General features: G+C 45.7%; 1 pseudogene; it reads right to left on the bottom strand.

Annotated features, from left to right (window-relative positions):
- Positions 1-1,351: 1,351 nt before the first annotated feature.
- Positions 1,352-1,797, bottom strand: LOC717779 (large ribosomal subunit protein P2 pseudogene; annotated as a pseudogene).
- Between the last annotated feature and the right edge of the window lie 18,645 nt (positions 1,798-20,442).

The following is a 20,442-nucleotide window of genomic DNA, read 5'->3' as shown; positions in this document are numbered from 1 at the left end:
GTAATCCCAGCACTTTGGGAGGCCGAGGTGGATGGATGACCTGAGGTCAGGAGTTCAAGACCAGCCTGGCCAACGTGGTGAAACCCTGCCTCTACTAAAATACAAAAAATTAGCCTGGCGTGGTAGTGGACACCTGTAATCCCAGCTACTCAGGAGGCCAGGCAGGGAAATCGCTTGAACCTGGGAGGCGGAGGTTACAGTGAGCCGAAATCGCACCACTGCACTCCAGTCTTGGCGACAGAACGAGACTCTGTCTCAAGAAAAAAAAAAAAAAAAGAAAGAAACAGGATGTCCTTCAACACTTTAGTCCAGTGAATCATGTATCTCCGGGGTATAAAGCCCAGGGTGGGCTGCTTCTTGGGGGCTCTCAGCTGCAGTGCAAGTGGGGCATGCACAGTTGAGACGCCTTCTGCCCCAGGCTGCTTTCCTGAGCCTTAGGTGACCAGCTCACAATGAACCCTAGGCTTCTGTTATCCCTTGGTGCCTATCTGTAAGTAATAGATCCTCTTCAGGTAACTTGTTGCATATGTGGGTGTTTTGTCTCACTGGACTCAGATAAGTTGGTAACTAAGTGCACAGTGAACTTGTTTCACAGAGATAATTACTCAAAATATAAATGTATGATGAATTAGCAGAGTAAACAGCTTTGTACCATGAGGCAGGTCAAGAAATGAGACATGGCCAGCACTACCAAAGTCCCTTTCATGAAACGTAAGTTCCTCCCACTTTGCAAAAGGACTTGACTTCTAACACTATCATTTTTAATTGTTTGCCTATCATGAACTTTCCATATTTGGAATCTTACAGAATGTGTTCTTTGAAGCTTGGCTTCTTTCGTGAAGCATTATATTCATGAGATGCATTATGTTGTTGTGTGCGGTAGTAGCTCATGCATTTTTATATATAATACATTTTTCTTATCTGATCCTTTTTTTAATTTTAATTTTAATTAATTAATTTATTTTTTTGAGACGGAGTTTCACTCTTGTTGCCAAGGATTGCAATGGCGTGATCTTGGCTCACTGCAACCTCCGCCTCCTGGTTTCATGCGATTCTCCTGCCTCAGCCTCCCGAGTAGCAGGGATTACAGGCACCTGCCACCAGGCCTGGCTAATTTTTTTTGTATTTTGAGTAGAGACGGGGCTTCCCCATGTTGGCCAGGCTGGTCTGGAGCTCCTGGTCTCAAGGGATCCGCCCACCTCGGCCTCCCAAAGTGCTGGGATTACAGGTGTGAGCCACCACGACATTTGGGTTGTTTCTAGTTTGTGGCTATTATGAATAAATATTGCAATGAGCATGCTTGTCACATGGTACACATGGGAACATATATATATATATATATATATATATATATTTTAAATGTGTAAAAAGACTTTATTTGCAGGGAAGCAGGAATTTAATCAAAGAGGCCAAATCCCATGTCATCGTCTGACTCTTCAGACTCCTTCTTCTTCTCATCTTTCTTCTCCTCTGCTGCAGCAGGCGCGGAGCCAGCAGCAGACGCTGCAGAGCCTGGGGCAGCGGAGACGGCCACAGCCCCACCGGCAGGTACACTGGCAAGCTTGCCAATACCCTGGGCAATGACATCTTCAATGTTTTTTCCATTCAGCTCACTAATAACCTTGTTGAGCCGGTCGTCGTCCGCCTCGATGCCCACACTGTCCAAGATCTTCTTGATGTCCTTGACGCTGGGGGAAGAGTTACCCCTGAGGGCAGCCAGCAGGTAGGAGGCGATGTAGTGCATCGGGGCCCTGTCTGCGGCGGCGGGCGGCGGAGAGGCCTCACGCGTGCGACCTCGGTGGTGTCAGGGAGGAAAAAAAAAAACGGGACCACATTTTGATTGGTATGTGCCTGGAGGTGGAACTGATGGTTCATAAAGTCACTTCAACTTCAGGTGATAATTTGAACCAGCTTCCCAAAGTAGTGGTACCAATGGACATACCCTCCTGCAGGTATAAAACTGTCTGGACTCTGTTCTAGTCCCATTCAGAAACAGGATGTCCTTCAATACATTAGTTCAGTGAGTCATGCGGCCCTGGGATATAAAACTTACCTGGAGTATAAGAATTGTGAAGTGGTCATCCAAGGCTCAGGAAAGCTGCCTGGGGCAAATGGAGGAGGTATGAGACTTCCAGTTGTTCCCCATCCTTTCTTGGAATGTCCCCATCCTTTCTTGTCTGATTTTAGTATCAAAGTTTTTCTGGCCTCATAACATGAATTTGGCAGTGTTCGCTCTTTTTTCAGTCTTTGAAAGAGTTTGTTTAAAATTGGTGTTCCTCCCGGGAGGCAGAGGTTGCAGTGATGTGAGATCACGCCATTGCACTCCATCTCAAATAAATAAATTTGAGCAAACTCCGTCTCAAATAAATAAATAAAATAAAATAAAATAAAATTTGCACCCTTAGATGTGTGGATGGCATTCACAAGTGAAGCCATTTAGTCTCAGAAAGTTTTTTAAGTTGCAGATTTAATTTATTTCTTTATTATAGGATTATTCATATTTTCTTTTTCTTTCTTTCTTTTTTTTTTTTTTTGAGGCAGAGTTTCGCTCTTGTTGCCCGGGCTGGAATGCAATGGCATGATCTCGGCTCACTGCAACCTCTGCCTCCCAGGTTCAAGCGATTGTCCTGCCTCAGCCTCCTGAGTAGCTGGGATTACAGGCATGTACCACTGTGCCCGGCTAATTTTGTATTTTTAGTAGAGATGGGGTTTCTCCGTGTTGGTCAGGCTGGTCTCGAACTCCTGACCTCAGGTGATCCACCCGCCTCGGCCTCCCAAAGTGCTGGGATTACAGGCGTGAGCCACCGTGCCTAGCCCATGTTATCTTTTTTAGGAGAGATTTTGTACATTGTGTTTTTAAAGGAATTTGTTTATTTCACTAGGTTTTCAAATTTATTGGCTTAACTTCATCATATCCATGTATTATTGTTTTATGTTCATGAGTGATTTCTATTTTTATTTTTTAAAAAATTAACTCTATTTTCACTATATAAAAATTTTAATGATACGGAGAAATAAAATTTTAAAAAGAAAAGTAAGCAGATGATCTGCTAAATGGCAATTAAGCTAAACTGTGGCCTAAAAATGGGCTTATCAATAAATATGACTTAAACAATTGATTCAATTTGCTTAATTCTCTTATTAAGACATAAGTGATAAATCTTTCTGCTCACTTTAGTAAAATAAAATCTAAGGTGCAATTGATGGGTTTGGATTTTATCTTTAGCCCTTTAGTGTCATCTCTTCCTTATTTAATAGTTTAAAACTGAAATTTCTTGATTTTCATATGAGTTCACGATTCTTTGAGAATCCAAAGGGAATCAAAATTTTCTTATCCAGTTCCAGCAAGAGTAAGATTGCTCTAGGGAGAATATTTCTTAGAGTAGGAGCTCCATTATTTCAGTCCATTGTCAAGGTAATCTTTTACAGGACAAATTCCCAATCTGATTAATCATCACTTTGACTTTCAGTACCTAAAAATTAGAAGAATTTTGCAGTTGCGATTTACTATATACCTGTAAAATGTGAGCTAGACCTATCTAGTCGTGTCAGTGAAATTGTTTCTGCTGTCTTCTAACTATTCTATATGATAAACTGTGTTTGCTTCAGCCACAGATTTGAGTCAAACAAAATATTATGTAAATTATTCATTATAAACGTAATTTGATTAACCACTTAAAATTTTAAAGTTCAATTCGTAGTAAAATCCTTTTCTTTTATTTTCTTCCATCATAAGCAGTTCTTCAAATTATGTTGCTTCATGTAAATCAAAAAGTCTGTGATGCATCTTTTTTTTTTTTTTTTTGAGACGGAGTCTTACTCTGTCACCCAGGCTGGAATGCAGTGCCACTGTGTTGACTCACTGCAACCTCTGTCTCCTGGGTTCAAGCAATTCTCCTGCCTCAGTCTCTTGAGTAGCTGGCATTACGGGTACCCAATACCATGCCCAGCTAATTTTTATATTTTTAGTAGAGATGGGGTTTCACCATGTTGGCCAGGCTGGTCTCGAACTCCTGACCTCAGGTGATCCACCTGCCTTGGCCTCCTAAACTGCTGGGATTACAGGCGTGAGCCGCTGTGCCTGGCCAGATGCATTTTAATTCATGTTATTTTGTTCAGTCTTCTTTAGGTCTTCATGTCAACAGATGTTTGAAACCATTATCATGTCTTTAACTTCCTTTCTCCAAGCTGAGTGCCAAATCTTTACTTTTTTATATATAACCCATTCTTTTATTTTCTTTTCTTTTTTCATCTTTTCTTTTCTTTCTTTATTTTTTTGAGATGGAGTCTCACCCTGTCCCCCAGGATGGAGCGCAGTGGCACAATCTTGGCTCACTGCAACTGCTGCCTCCCGGGTTCAAGCAATTCTCCTGCCTCAGCCTCCTGAGTAGTTGGGATTACCAGCTCCTACCACCACACCCAGCTAATTTTTGTATTTTTTAGTAGAGATGGGGTTTCACCATGTTGGCCAAGCTGGTCTCAAACTCCTGATCTCAAGTGATCCGCCTGCTTCAGCCTCCCAAAGTGCTGGGATTACAGGCTTGAGCCACCACACTTGGTCTCAACTTTTATTTTAGATTTGGGGGGTACCTGTGAAGGTTTGTTACCTGGGTATCGTAAAAGGAAAATAAATCTTGGAACTCCCAAATCATTAAGCCAAAGTGAAAAGTCAAGCTGGAAACTGCTGAGGGCAAACCTGCCTCCCACTCTCTTCCTAAGAAAGTTAGCAACTTAGATAATAAAGCTACATCCCCACAAGGAATTTCCTTGTGGACAAAGAACAGACTGATCTCAAAGTCATCCCTCTGCTCACTGAGATAAATCCTTATCTGATTGCCTCCTTTGGAAAGGCTCATCAGAAACTCAAAAGAATGCAACTGTCTCTTACCTATGACCTGGAATCCCCCTCCCCAATTTGAATTGTCCCGCCTTTCTGGATGGAGCCAATGTACATCTTACATGTGTTGATTGATGTCTCATGTCTCCCTAAAATGTATAAAACCAAGCTGTGCCCTGGCTACCTTGGGCAGATGTCCTCAGAACATCCTGAGGCTGTGTCACGGGTGCGCATCCTTAACTTTGGCAAAATAAACTTCCAAAATTGACTGAGAACTGTCTCAGATATTTGGGGATCACAGTATACTGTGCGATGCTGAGGTTTGGAATATGAATAATTCTGGCACACAAGTGCTGAGGTAGTGAAAATAGTACGCAATAGTTAATTTTTAAACCCTTTCTCCCCTCCCTCCCCGGACTTCTTTCTTGACTATGGACGCTTTCTCTTTTTCTCTTGTTCAAGCTCACCAGGAAATAATTGCACATTGTCTTTTTTTTTTTTTTTTTTTTTTTTTTTTTTTGAGACGCAGTCTCGCTCTGTCGCCCAGACTGGAATGCAGTGGCGCGATCTCCACTCACTGCAAGCTCCGCCTTCCCGGGTTCCCGCCATTCTCCTGCCTCAGCCTCCCGAGTAGCTGGGACTACAGGCGCCCGCCACCGCGCCCGGCTAATTTTTGTATTTTTAGTAGAGACGGGGTTTCACCGTGTTAGTCAGGATGGTCTCGATCTCCTGACCTCGTGATCCGCCCGTCTCGGCCTCCCAAAGCACATTGTCTTAAAAGAAACAACTTTTGGCTTCATGATCCTCTCTTTTGTAAGTAGATTTTTAATTTTATTAACTTCTGTTCTTATCTTTATTATTTTCTGTTTTCTACTTTATTTAGGCTTAATGCACTGTTCTTTTTCTTTCTGAGGTGGGCGCTTGTTAATTTTGACTTTTTTCCTTTCTAACATGTGCCTTTAAAGCTATGAATTTTCCGTTAATCATGGCCTTGACTTCCTCCCGTAAGTTTTTTATTTTATTTTTATTTATTTATTTATTTTTGAGATGGAGTCTCGCTCTGTCGCCCAGGCTGGAGTGCAGTGATGCGACCTCGGCTCACTGCAAGCTCCGCCTCTCATGTTCACGCCATTCTCCTGCCTCAGCCTCCCGAGTAGCTGGGACTACAGGCGCCCGCCAGGGAGCCCGGCTAATTTTTTGTATTTTTAGTAGACACGGGGTTTCACCGTGTTAGCCAGGATGGTCTCTATCTCCTGACCTCGTGATCCACCCGCCTCGGCCTCCCAAAGTGCTGGGATTACAGGCGTGAGCCATCACGTCCGGCCGTTGCTCTTCTTTCTAGTTTTGAAGCAGCGTCGTTGTCTGGGCTAAATACCCGAGGTTCGTAGTCTCACAACAAGGAAAATTGAGTATGTGGACACCCAAGAAGTGGGTTTAGGAGTTGAGGTTTAATAGGCAAAAGAAAGAGAAAGGAGACTAGAATAGCACTCTCTCCCGCCAGAGAGAGGGGCTCCGAGTGGGACTTCGGCCCGCAGCAAAGTGCTCTGGATTTTATAGACTGGCTTGATGAGGCGCTGTCTGATTTATAGCGCCCAAAGATTGGTTGGACCAGGTTTGACGTCTACATAGTATGCGCGGAAGCTGGCGACCCCATCCTAATCTTCTATTATACAAATGGAGTCGTTACTTGGCCGGTGCCATATTGTCTTCTCCTCACCGTACACGTGAAGGAAGATGGAGCCGCCATGTTGAACATGCCTAGCCCCCAGGTAGGCCCTTTCCTATTGGCACAGCTGCAAGCATTCACTCGTGCAAGCTTCTAGCTTGCCTTTTCATGTTTGCAGGTCGATTTTACAGGCTGTTATTTGTTAGAAAAGAAAATGATTGACCGGGGGCGGTGGCTCACATCTGTGATCCCAGCTCTGAGGTCAGGAGTTCGAGACTAGCCTGACCAACATGGCCAAACCCTGTCTCTATTAAAAATATAAAATTAGTGTGGCGTGGTGGCGGGCGCCTGTAATTCCAGCTACTTGGGAGGGTGAGGCAGGAGAATCGCTTGAACCCGGGAGGCAGAGGTTGCAGTGAGCCGAGATCGCACCATTGCACTCCAGCCTGGGGCAACAAGAGTGAAACTCCGTTTCAAAAAAAAAAAAAAAAAAAAAGAAATGATTTGGGGGCTGCTTTGTATTAAAAGGAAAACCTTACTGAGGACTTCCTTACCTTCACTACCTGCTAAATAATTCCTTTTTAAATTCCTGTATCAGTTTCACAGGTGTGAGGTCAGATTATAGATTTGGGACATTTCTTCTTTTCGAATGTAAGCATTTAGTGTCCTAAATTTCCCTCTCACCACTGTTTAAGCTGCGTCCCACAAATTTTGATGTGTTTTCATTTTCACTCAGTTCAATATATGTTTTGATTCCTCTTGAGACTTCTCTGTGACTCAGGGATTATTTAGAAGTGTGTTTTTTAGTTTCCTAGTTTTTGGAGATTTTCTTTTGATCTTTCTGATTGATTTCTAGTTCGATTCCACAGGGGTTGGGGAACACACTTGGCATGATTTCAATTCCTTTAAATTTGTTCAGGTTTGTTTTATGGCCCAGGATATGGTATATGATTATGAAAGGAAAATAAAAACCCAGGATCCCAATTCACGAGGCCAAAAGAAAAAAATTAAACTGAGAGCCAAATCATGCAAGAGGCTGCCTTTCATTGTGTTCCTAAGCAGACAGCTACAGATAACAGGTTAAATTATCTCCAAAGCTAGCTACTCCGTGTTCTCCTTATCTTAATGATTTACTGAGCATGAGACGAATACATAATTGACTCTTTCCCTACTTGCTCCTTTTCTCTTGCGACATGTGGATGACTGTTCCTCTTCAGCCCACTTTTCCCCTTTAAATACTGACGCCCTTAAATTCATCTTTAGAGACAGGCACAGACCACAGACTGTTTCTGTGATTCTGAGTTTACTTCTGGGCATGTCCTTAACCTTGGCAAAATAAACTTCTACATTGAGCGAGGCCTGTCTCAGAAACTTTTTGGTTTACATGATCTTGGTACACAAGCCATAGGTGCTTGAAAAGAATAATATGTCTTCTGTTTTTGTTGGGTGGAGTGTTTTATAGATGTTGATTAGATACTGTTGACTGATGGTGGTGTTGAATTCTTCTGTATCCTTGCTGATGTTCAGTTTAGTTCTATCAATTGTTGAGAGAATAGTGTTGAAGTTTCCAGCTGTAATTGTGTATTTGTTTATTTTTGTTCTGTTTCTTATATTCTGTTCTTATATTAATAAACTTTATTTTTAGAATAGTTTTAGACTTAAAGAGGCAAGAAGATAGTCTGCCATCCCCCCAATTTCCCTTATTATGAACATTTTACCTTAGTATGATACATTTATCATAATTAATGAACCAATATTGATACCTTATTAACTAAACTCCGTCATTTATGCAGCTTTCCTTATATTTTCCCTAATGTCCCTTTTCTCTTCTAGAATACCACATTATATTTAGTTGTCGAGTCTCCTTAGGTTCTGTGGTATAATAGGAAATATACACAGTATTGTGTCTTTGTCCCTGGTTCCTGTCACAGAGCTCCTAAAACCCTTGGAATTTTCTGAATGATTGCAGTGTCCTGTGTTATTCATAATGAGCCCCTTTTGATCATACCTGAGTTAATGCTAATGAGGTGATTTAGGGCTGGTCCCCTAGATAACCTCAGAGTGGGGACAGTCACCAGAAAGACCAAGTAATTAGAGGATTAGAGGGTTGGAATTTTTATCCCCACCCACCAATTTTTGGGAAGCAGGGTGGCTCTGTTACAACTCTTGGGTTGGGCATGGTGGCTCACATCTGTAATTCCAGCACTTTGGCAGGCTCAGGTTGGAGGACTGCTTGAATCCAGGAGTTTGAGACCAGCCTGGGCAATATAGCAAGACCCCCATGTCTACAATAAGCAGAAAAAATTAGCTGGGTTTAGTGGTGTGTGCCTGTAGTCCCGGCTACCCAGGAGGCTGAAGCTGAGGTAGGAGGATCACCTGAGCCTAGGTGGTCGAGGATGCAGTGAGCCATGTTTGTGCCATTATACTCCAGCCTGGGTGACGGAGTTAGACCCTGGTCTCAAAACAAAAACCAAAATACCCCCTCTTGAACAACAAGCTCTGATGAGCTTCTGGGTTGCTAAACATGTGGAGGTGCTGGGAGGGTGGCACACCCAGAGGAGGCATGGAAGCTCCACGTCCACCCACACCTTGCCCTGTCCATCCATCTCTTTATCTGGCTGTTCATCTGTATCCTTTATAATAAACTGGTAAACTTAAGTAAAGTGTTTCCCTGAGTCTTGTGTGCCATTTTAAGAAATTATTGAGGCCGGATGCGGTGGCTCGCATCTGTAATCCCAGCACTTTGGGAGGCTGAAGTGGGTGGATCACCTGAGGTCAGGAGTTCAAGACCAGCCTGGTCAACATGGTGAAACTCTGTCTCTACTAAAAATACAAAAATTAGCTGGGTGTGGTGGCACACGCCTGTAGTCTCAGCTACTCTGAAGGCTGAGTCAGGAGAATTGCTTGAACCTGGGAGGCAGAGTTTGCGGTGAGCCGAGATTATACCACTGCATTCTCGCCTGGGCGACAGAGTGAGATTCCATCTCAAAAAAAAAAAAAAAAGTATTGAACCTGAGGTGCTAGGTCATGGGAACCCTGATTTATAGCTGATCAGTCAGCTATAAGTTGTTTCTACAACGGGTCTTTACCTGGGACTTGTGATTGGCGTCTGAAGTGGAGGCATCTTGCGGGACTGAGCCCTTGACCTGTGGGATCTGACACCATCTCAGCCGGGTAGTGCCAGAGTGGAACTGAATTACAGACACCAGTTGGTGTCTGCTGAAGAGTTGCTTGATGTGGAGGGAAGCCCACCACATCTGATCACAGAAGTGTTCTGTGTTGAATGTGAGTAGAGAGAAAAAACAGTTTTTGTTTCTCTTGGCTATGACGTTTTCTTAGGCTTTCCTTGTTTTTGATGACCTTGAAATTTTTGAGGAGTAGAAGTCAGGTATACTATAGGATCTCCCTCTATTGGATTTTTTTTCTAATTTTTTTTTTTTTTTTTTTTTTTGGGACGGAGTTTCACTCTTGTTGCCCAGGCTGGAGTGCAATGGCGTGATCTCGGCTCCTTGCAACCTCTGCCTCCCAGGTTCAAGCCTCCCAAATAGCTGGGATTACAGGCATGCACCACCACGCCCGGCTAATTTTGTATTTTTAGTAGAGATGAGGTTTCACCACGTTGGCCAAGCTGTTCTTGAACTCCTGACGTCAGGTGATCCACTCACCTTGGCCTCCCAAAGTACTGGGATTACAGGTGTGAGCCACTGTGCCCCACCTTTTCTATGTTTTTCTCACAATTAGGCTTGGGTAATGAGGTTTTTTGGAAGGAGGTAAAGTACCATTTTCATCTTATATCAAGGGTATATACTATTGATGTGATTCATGACTGTTGATGTTGAACTTGATCAACTGGCTAAAGTAGTGCTTATCAGGTTTCTCCCCTGTAAAGTTATTCTTTTTTCCTTCCTTTCCATACTATACTCAGTGGATAGTTATATACTTATATGAAGTATGGTCACACAACGAACCTCTGTCTCTCAGGTTCAAGCAATTCTCCTGCTTCAGCCTCCTGAGTAGCTGGGATTACAGGTGTGTGCCGCCACACCTGGCTAATTTTTGTATTTTTAGTAGAGATAAGGTTTTGCCATGTTGGCCAGGTTGATCTCAAACTGCTGACCTCAAGTGATCCGTCTGCCTTGTCCTCTCAAAGTGCTGGGATTACAGGCGTGAGCTACCATGCCTGGCCTTAAAGTTTCTTTTCTTCCCCCGAGGAATGTTTTTAAGCCTATTTGCATCAGTAAATATTAATTTTTTAAAACTTGCATTTTCCAGCAATTATACTGTTGCCTTTCATTTAATAAATATTTTTTGTACCCCTATTATAGATGTGAACTCCTCAGGGATATGACACAACCTGCAATCAGTGTGAGCCACATAAGACACATGGTGACACTCTCCAATTACCCCGGGAAGAGGTTTACCTATTTACATGCCCACGGCTAGGGTATGAGAGCACTGGCATCTGTACAACTTGGCCATTCCTCAGTGTAATAAAAAAACGTTGTTTTGGCCAGGTGTGATGATGGCTCACACCTGTAATCCAAGCACTTTGGGAGGCCAAGGCAGGCGGATAACGAGGTCAGGAGTTCGAGACCAGCCTGACCAACATGGTGAAACCCCATCTTTACTAAAAACACAAAAATTAGCTGAGTGTGGTGGTGCACACCTGTAGTCCCAGCTACTCAGGAGGCTGAGGCAGGAGAATCACTTGAACCTGGGAAGCGGAGGTTGCAGTGAGCCGAGATCATGCCACTGAACTCCAGCCTGGGTGACAGAGTGAGACTCCTTTAAAAAAAAAAAAAAAAGAAAGAAAATTGTTGTTTTTGGCTGGGCATGGTGGCTCACACCTGTAATCCCAGCACTTTGGGAGGCCAAGGCAGGTGGATCACCTGACGTTGGGAGATCGAGACCAACCTGGCCAACAAAGTGAAACATTGTCACTACTAAAAATACAACAAAATAGCTGGATGTGGTGGCATGCGCCTGTAGTCCCAGCTACTCGGGAGGCTGAGGAAGGAGAATCGCTTGAACCCGGGAGATGGAGGTTGCAGTGAGCCAAGATCGTGCCTCTGCATTCCAGCCTGGGCAACAGAACGAGACTCCATGTCAAAAAACAAACAAACAAACAAACAAACAAACAAACAAAAAAGAGGTTTAGAGACTCAGAAATGTGATGTCCAGACTGCCTGCCAGTAGTGTATCCACCCTCAGAATGTGAATCCCACCCTCCCAGTTATACCTTGCTTGTCTACATGGGGAAGTTATCCCAGATATTATAGCAACTGTCCCTGCCTGTGGTCCACCTTAATTTAGGAACCCTTGCTTGCTGAAAGGAGGCCAACACTCATCAGTTGTAGACTCCAGGTCCCTTAGGATATTCCTGGGCTGGTCATGAGTTGCACCCTGAGGTCTCCTGGTTGGTGGCTAGAGAAGGGTAGAAGGCAATTCTGCCAGAAGAGCCAGTCCTCTTGCGATATATTGGAAAATTTTTAGCAAATATTCAGTCACTTTCCTCTCCTTGGAGCAGAGTATATTTTCCTGCCCCATTGGCTTTGGGCTTGGCCATATGACTTGCTTTGGCCAGTGAAATGTAGATAGATATGATGTGTTAGGAACAGAAGCTTTAAAGCTTCACGTATTTGTTATTAGTCATGGGAAGAATGTGCCCCAGACAGTGGATGGTTCAAGGAGAATACAGAGAAAAGGGGAATGGATTTGAGCCATAAAAGCCTAGAACCAAACCTAGAATTTGCAGACAGACACCTAAGCAAGAAAAATAAATGCTTGCTATTGTAACCTGTGAATTAAGGGGTGACTTGTTTTGTAGCATTACTGTGGCTATAGCTGACTAATACACCTTTCTTTGGGGGAGTCATCCAGGCCAAGAGGGAGCTTTCTGGGCACTGGTGATGGAGTGAGCAATGGATCCACAGAATGGGAACCTACCCTTATTGTGACTCAGGTCCAGCAAAGGGGCCTGGCAGGAGTAGGTCAAGGGCTTCAGGGCCCTGGGGAGGATGCATTTCATGACTTGATTCTAGCCCAAGGGGCTGTAGGGAATAGAAGCCAGCGGGCATTCTTTTAGTTCTAATCTATGAGATTGAGGAAAGATCTTCTGTCCCCACTGCCCAATTCTTGGCTGATGAGGAAGAACTTTATTCTAAATATTCAGAGCTAGCTGGGCGCGGTAGCACGCACCTGTAGTCTCAGCTACTCAGTAGGCTGAAACAAGAGGATTGCTTGAACTCAGGAGTCCAGCCTGGCAACATAGTGAGACATGGTCTCTAAAAAGTAGATAAATAAAAAAATTAAAAATAATTCAAAGCTGCTGGCTACTTCTCTTCCATCAGATTAAGACCTGAAAAGCTATGGTGTCTTACCCTGCTCTCAAGATCCCTTTTGATTCCCAACCCACAAACTGGTACAGTCCAGTGGACATGAAATCTTCACTGGATGTAGAAAGTTTCTGAAAGGGGCTGAGCTTGGTGGCTCACATCTGCAATCCCAGCACTTTGGGAGGCTGAGTTGAGAGGATCACTTGAGGCCAGGAGTTCAAGACCAGCCTGGGGAACATAGTAAGGCCCTGTCTCTACAAAAATTTAAAAATGAGCAGGGCATGGTGGCATGCACCTGTAGTCCCAGCTACTGGGGAGCCTGAGGTGGGAGAATCACTTGAGCCCAGGAGTTCAAGCCTGCTGTGAGCTATGATCACACCACTGCACTCTAGCTTGGGCAACAGAGCAAGACCCTGTCTCCCACAAACAAATAAATAAACAACAAAAAAGAAAGTTCCTGAAGGGGATCAGGAGAATGGAGGATCATAACTCTGTCCTCAGCTACTCAGAAAGTAATGTGTGGGCAACAGGACAGTGGCCGGAGGTTTGATGATTAGACGGACTCTTCTTGGAGTTAAGGGTGGGTTATATGCAGTGGAGAGGGCTGAGCCTTTTCCTTCCCCAGGGGTGACTCTGATGCACAGGGTAACACTCTGGCAAGGGCTCTGAGTCTTTTAATTCAGCTTCCTCAGCTCTGGAGTCCTAACTGTTTGCAGATGGCTGGCTGATATCCTCATTTTTTTAGATCTGTTTTGAATTTTTATCCTCTTTTTAGCTCTTTATTGGTATTTTAAGGGGAGGGGTCTTATAAAGGACTTAAATACCAAGATGAGTTAGTAGTATCTGTCTTTGATTAAAAAAAAAAAAATTGACTAGGTGTGGTGGCTCACGCCTGTAATCCTAGCACTTTGGGAGGATGAGGCGGGTGGATCATCTGAGGTTAGGAGTTCAAGACCAGCCTGACCAACATGTAGAAACCCCGTTCCTACTAAAAATACAAAAAAAATTAGCCACGCTTGGTGGCAGGCGCCTGTAATCCCAGCTACTCGGGAGGCTAAGGCAGGAGAATCACTTGAACCTGGGAGGCAGAGGTTGTGGTGAGCCGAGATCATGCCATTGCACTCCAGCCTGGGTAACAAGAGCGAAACTCCGTCTCAAAAAAAAAAAAAAAATATTTCCTGAGGGCTCCTAATAAGGCAGGCAGTTCTAGAGGGTAGCTTGGGAAGGGTGTGCTAAGCATGGGTTGAGCACATGGGAATGCTAGCTTAGCTCCAAAATCTTCGTCTCCAGAATCTCTCTGCCCGCTCTCTTCACTCCCACCCCAATTCCTCTGGCAAAGCCACCATCATCTCTTGCCTGGACGGTTGCAGTTGCCACAGTAACTGGCATCCTTGCTAATTTTTGACTATGCCAGTTACCCTCTTACGGCAGGACTTTTGCACTTGCTGTCTCCTCTGCCTTAGATGCTCTCCTCGGGGATTTGCATGGCTCACTCTTCACACATCACCTAGCTGAGAACTTCCCTGAGTGTTGGATCTAAAAGCACAATTTCCCCATCCCCAACATTTCCTGTTATATTTGCTTATCACCTTCTAACCTACCATATATGTTGTTTATTACCTATCACCCTGTCCTAGAACAAGAACTCCATGGTGGCAGGTTTCTTTTCTTTTGCACACTGATGTATCCCCATCTACTACATATATAGTAGGTATGTAGTAAATACTACCAAATGCATGCATTTGATGACCTCACCTGGCCATTCGTTGATGGTTGGAGAGTACTGGCTGGTTGAAGGGTGTCAGAGGGCCCCTGTGCCCCACCTGTGAAGGTGCAGTTCATAGCTGGAGTCAGGGGGACACCGACTACCTAACCTGTATGAAGCCCATGCATTCGGCATTCGTAGGCTTGTCCACTAGGGTGACTGTAAGATGCCCCCTAAGAGCTTGGAAAGAAAAGTTCTTAAGAGTGTCTTCTGTGAGTTCTACTCTGAAATGGACCCACAATGGAGGAGATTAGAGACAAGCAATGTGAACTTAAAGGCACAGAGCGAAATGAAAGGCTATGAATGAAGTGTGAGTCAGACGGGAGGATGGAGAGGGATGTATTGGAAACAGAGGCAGGATGCACCAGGAGGTGGAACCCTGGCCCAGGGACCAAGTCCTGTGCTTGGTGCACTAAATAAATAACCTTTCCCTAACTCCTCAGCTTTGCCTGTGAGCTCACGAAGCAGCTTTCAGACCACAGACTGGCTTCCCATCAAGCTCATTTATTGTCATAAATACATTGGCTTGTTGATGGTTAAGTTATATATCCCACTAAAAATTAGCACATTGGCCGTGGGCTTACAAACTTTATTTCCTAGTGAGTTAGGAAGTCCATGTCAGCTTATATGAGACTGGTCACCAGATCTGCTTTCTGGACCTGTAATACTGAAGAATAGATAAATGACTGGCTGGGGGAAAGTTCACTGAGCAAATAATACTGCACAGAGTCTTTTGGGATGCAGCTAGCCAGGGATTTCCTAGTGTCCCCCTTTCCTTTTCACAGCTGTCTTTCAAAATCCTAAACATTTGACCAGGGCTGTGGCTCATGCCTGTAATGCCAGCACTTTGGGAGGATGAGGCAGGTAGATCACCTGAGGTCAGGAGTTCGAGACCAGCCTGGCCAACATGGTGAAACCCTGTCTCCATTAAAAATACAAAATTAGCCAGGTATAGTCCCAGCTACTTGGGAGGCTGAGGCAGGAGAATTGCCTGAACCCTAGAGGGGGAGGTTGCAGTGAGCCAAGATTGGGCCACTGCTCTCCAGTCTGGGAGACAAAGCGAGACTCCATCTCAAAAAAAGAAAAGCAAAAACTCAAACCCAAAAACCTAAACATTTGGTCAGTCTGGGAAGATATCCTTGAGGCAGATGGCTTCTGGGATAACTTGTTTTTGCTAGGTTCTTGGTGAGAGGGGGACCTCTTAGCTTATGTTGCTTGCAAATTAGATAACTGGATACAGGCTTGAAATGTGTGATGGCATGTGTAGCAGACACCAGGAATGCCTACCTGAAATCTATTCTCTGTTTCTTCTTGCTGTCAGAATCCTGATTTTGGCAATGATCCTCAATCATCCTAAAGCGAGGGTTGACAAACTTTTTCTGTAAAGGGCAAGAGAATAAAATTTAGGCTCTGTGAGCCAAGAGGCAAACTTGAGAATATTATGTAGTAATGTTCATATAATTTTCATGTGTCATGAAATATTATTCTTTTGACTTCCCCCTCCAATCATTTAAAAATGTAAAATTCAGGCCAGGTGCAGTGGCTCACGCCTGTAATCCCAGCACTTTGGGAGGCCGAGGTGAGTGGATCACGAGGTCAGCAGATGGAGACCAGCCTGCACTTCAGCCTGGGTGACAGAGCAAGACTCCCTCACAAAACAAAACAAAACAAAAAATGTAAAACTCATTCTTAGTTTGTAGTGGGATGAGTTTGGCCTGCAACATTTTTGCACCCCTGCTCTAAGCCAACCACACCATCCTGTTCCTCACTTTACCAGTCTCCTGGGGAGAGTGGTCATGCCACCCAGTTCTGGCTCGTAAGACCCTGGGTGGAGGTATGCAGAGAGATGGTTTCAGGTGAGCTTTTGCTATCTTGATAAAAGGTGGTGGATGCAACAGCCCAGATCCTTCTCCTCTCTCTGCCTTGAACAAGAACATGAGGATCACAATGGGGCAACGAAAAGGTCAGAAGCCAACACACCACAGAATAAGAAGCAGTTAGGAAGAATTTGGGTCCGGCCAGGTGCGGTGACTCATGCTTGTAATCCCAGCACTTTGGGAGGCCGAGGTGGGTGGATCACTTGAGGTCAGAAGTTCGAGACCAGCCTGGCCAACATGGTGAAACCCTGTCTCTACTAAAAATACAAAATTGGCTTGGAGCGGTGGCTCACACCTATAATCCCAGCACTTTGGGAGGCTGAGGAGGGCAGATCACAAGGTCAGGAGATCGAGACCATCCTGGCTAATATGGTGAAACCCCGTCTCTACTAAAAATACAAAAAATTAGCCGGGCATGGCAGTGGGCGCCTGTAGTCCCAGCTACTTGGGAGGCTAAGGCAGGAGAATGGCATGAACCTGGGAGGCGGAGCTGGCAGTGAGCTGAGATCGCGCCACTGCACTCCAGCCTGGGTGACAGAGCAAGACTCTGTCTCAAAAAAAAAAAAAAAAAAAAAAAAAAAAAAATTAGCCAGGCGTGGTGGTTCATGTCTGTAATCCCAGCTACTTGAAAGGCTGAGGCAAGAGAATCGCTTGAATTTGGGAGGCAGAGGTTGCAGTGAGCCGAGATGGCGCCACTGCACTCTAGCCTGGGTAACAGAGCAAGACTCTGTCTCAAAAAAAAAAAAGAGCTTTAGTTCTTGACTGGCAATGCCAGCAACCACCTGTCCTATAACTTGTCAAGTGAGAAAAATAATGCCCCAGGTTTATGCAGCTATTGATCCACTTCCTTATTGCCTGCAGCTGTGCTCTTAGCTGATCCGGTGTGCTAGGGATGTCATCATTATCTGCCCCATCCCCACCCTCAGATGCTGGTGCCCAGACAGCTGTGTTTTGCCTCACATGATCCATCTCACTCCCATGTGCCCACCCTCACTGTTCAGACCTGACCCAAAGTTAGCCAATCCATAGGTTGGCCAGTGACCAATGATGTTTGTGGCTTGGCTCAGTGGATGAATGGGACCAAGCTGACTCCCTCTCTCAGGAAAAGGAACGGAGATTTCTTTTTTGGGTTCTGGCAGGGCAGAAGGAGGTGGACCAAAACAAAATGGTGGAGTCACGTGAATGGTGAATCCTGGAAGAAACATCCCTAAATGTCATGGCTGAGGTGTCTGCAAATGCTTCTGATGCATCCTTACCTCCAACTCCTGGCTCTGAAAGTTCAGCCTGTTGTGGCCCTAGCTCCTGGATTTCTTCTTGGTTCCAAGCATATCCCGCAAGTTCCACTTAGTTCCTCCCCAGACCGCAGCAATTTTAGAATGTAGGCTGGCGTCCTGCTCAGCATTCCCTTTGTTTCACTGCTTCCCGAAAGGCCTGGGGACTGGGGAAGGGAAGAAAGTCCTGGCCAGACCCTTGACAGCAGTGCCATGCCCTCTTGCCCAAAGGCCCCAGCACCACTTGGGCCCAGTGAGTACGGGTCCACTGGGCTCCCCAGAGAGCCATTCCGAGCAGAGAGGCTGCGGGACCAGTTTACCCTTTACAAGCATCTGGTTTTATGCTTTCCTGAAGCCACAAAAAAAAAAAAAAAAAAAAAAAAAGGAAAATTTTTTCCAAGTGGATGGTGAACATGCAACCCCTGTGGGTGTAGTAGGATGGGAATAGAAACAGGATCAGGAGGTCTCTGAGGAGTTAAAGCTCTGACAGGGCACTGAGGGAGGGTGACTGAGGTCCCAAAACTTTCTCCAGGACCTGTCAGCACCCATTGGAGGAGGGACTAAGGGTCTGGCTTGCAGCATGACAGTGAGGAGCCTTTGGGGGCAGGGTGGGGCTCCAGATGGGAGGGTTAGGTGACCTGGAGGGCGCGTAGAGCCCATGTTCCTGCCAAAGTCCAGGGCGCAGCTGGTTCCTTGCAGCCTCTAGCCCCCAGAGGACTGGTGGGACCAGTGGGGGTGAGGGCCTTGCAAGGTTGGTGATGGTGAGCCAGCCGCCAGACAGGCAACAGGGCAGTGTCCCAGAGAAGGGTCAGTGGGCCAACTCCCCAGATCCAGTATTTAGTAAACACTTCAGCCCAACCCCAAGTAGCCCAGGGGACAGAGCCCTGTCCCCTGTGGTGGATGCAGGTGCAGATTCTATCGCAACCCAGGATGACTGGGTGTGAGCTACGAGGGAGGCTGCAAGAAGTGCAGGGCTTGGCAGGGGATCTGTGTATGGCAGGAGGAAGATGAAGACTCTGGAAAATGGGGAGTGGAAAGGGCCAGCAGGGTCAGGGGCATCATCATGCCCAAAGACAGTAGAGGAGATAGGAGATACTACAGTAGGCGAGTGGCCTTGGGGCTTGTATTTGGGGTGTCTGGGGGTCACCCAGGGGAAGGACGAACACTAACATCTGGAGCTAGCGACAGCCTCTTGGGAGTCATTTCTGTACAAGTGGTCATTGAGATGACATGGAGTGGATGAAATTGTGTGAAGAGTTGAGAAAAAGAGGAATAAAACCCCGGGGAGCATTTAAGAGTGGAGAGAGAAGCCTGTGGAGGAGGCAGAGAGAGAGTAGGGTCAGCAGGTCAGAAGAGATCCCAGAGGCATGGCTCAGAGGCAGGGAGGGAACATTCCAGGAATCAGGGAGTGGCCACCAGTGTGGACTGCAGCAGAGAAGGAGGGGAGGAGACCAGGGAAATGGAAGGTCCCAGGTGACTTGCAAAAGCAGCCCTGGGGATGCTGGGGACAGAGGTCCCGGGAAGAGTGTGGGAAGAAAGCAAGGTGGGCAGTGACAGCCCAGCTGGAGAGGGAGGGCAGACTGGAGCTGGGGTCCTTGAGTGGGAAGCAGGAATGAGGCTCTTTAAGGATGGAGGTGGGCACTTGGGTGAATGCTAGTGTCCTTGGAGGCTTGCTTCTGTCCCTGTCACATCTCACAAGACCATCCCTTTCTCATTCACAAACTCCCTCAGGCCTCACCCCATCCCTTGAAGATCATGTAAAGAAATTCCTACTGGCTGGAGACAATGGCCCCATTTTTTTTTTTTTTTCCACAGGCGTCTCAGGGACAGTCTTTCTAATCAGATGTGTGGGCCCGGCTGGGGATCTGAGCTACCTGAGGACCCAGCAAATGGTACAGTGAATGCACTTCTTTCAGATGGTCCCCAAATCACTAGCAAGAGGCTGCCTCCTCCAGAAGGGCTGTTGTTATTTTTTCCCATCCTCTTGGCCACCCTATGACCCTTTGCCATGTCCCAGAATCAAATTCAGCAGCACAGTGCTTTACTGATGATTAGAACAAGGTACCTGGATGCCCTTGCTGTGGCATGGTCTCTCTGGGGGCTCTGAAGCCCTCCTGCACCTCCTGTAGGCTCACAGCCTGGTGCAGGGATACAGGAGGAGGTAGCTGTATCTGGGGCCCCTGTATCCCAGAGACAGGCTGAGGTTCAAACATCAGACATATTTTCCAGATTGCTTACCATGCCTAGAGCAAGTACAGGGCAAGCTGCTGGCCTTCCTGCCTCCACTCCCACTCGGTTAACTGGGGCAGGGAGGCCCACAAATCCTCCTGATGAAGGTTCCATTCCCTCCCTCCCCTTTTGCCCCACTGTTGACTTTCTGTGGGATCAGCTGCCCTGGCATGTGGGACTGTCAGAGGTGCTGGAACCAAAGTTACTCCATCTTAAATAGGGGCTGGGTAAAATAAGGCTGAGACCTACTGGGCTGCATTCTCAGGAGGTTAGGCATTCTTAGTCACAGGAAGAGACAGGAGATAGACACAAAATACAAGTCATAAAGACCTTGCTGATAAAACAGGTTGCAGGAAAGAATCCGACCAAAACTCACCAAAACCACGATGGCAAAGAAAGTGACCTCTGATTGTCCTCACTGCTCATTACATGCTAATTATAATGTATTAGCTGGCTAAAATA

Source organism: Macaca mulatta, chromosome 10 (assembly GCF_049350105.2).
Source record: "Macaca mulatta isolate MMU2019108-1 chromosome 10, T2T-MMU8v2.0, whole genome shotgun sequence".
Lineage (NCBI taxonomy): Eukaryota > Metazoa > Chordata > Mammalia > Primates > Cercopithecidae > Macaca > Macaca mulatta.
Note: the sequence above shows the minus strand (reverse complement) of the source record. Positions and strands in the feature narration are given on the sequence as shown.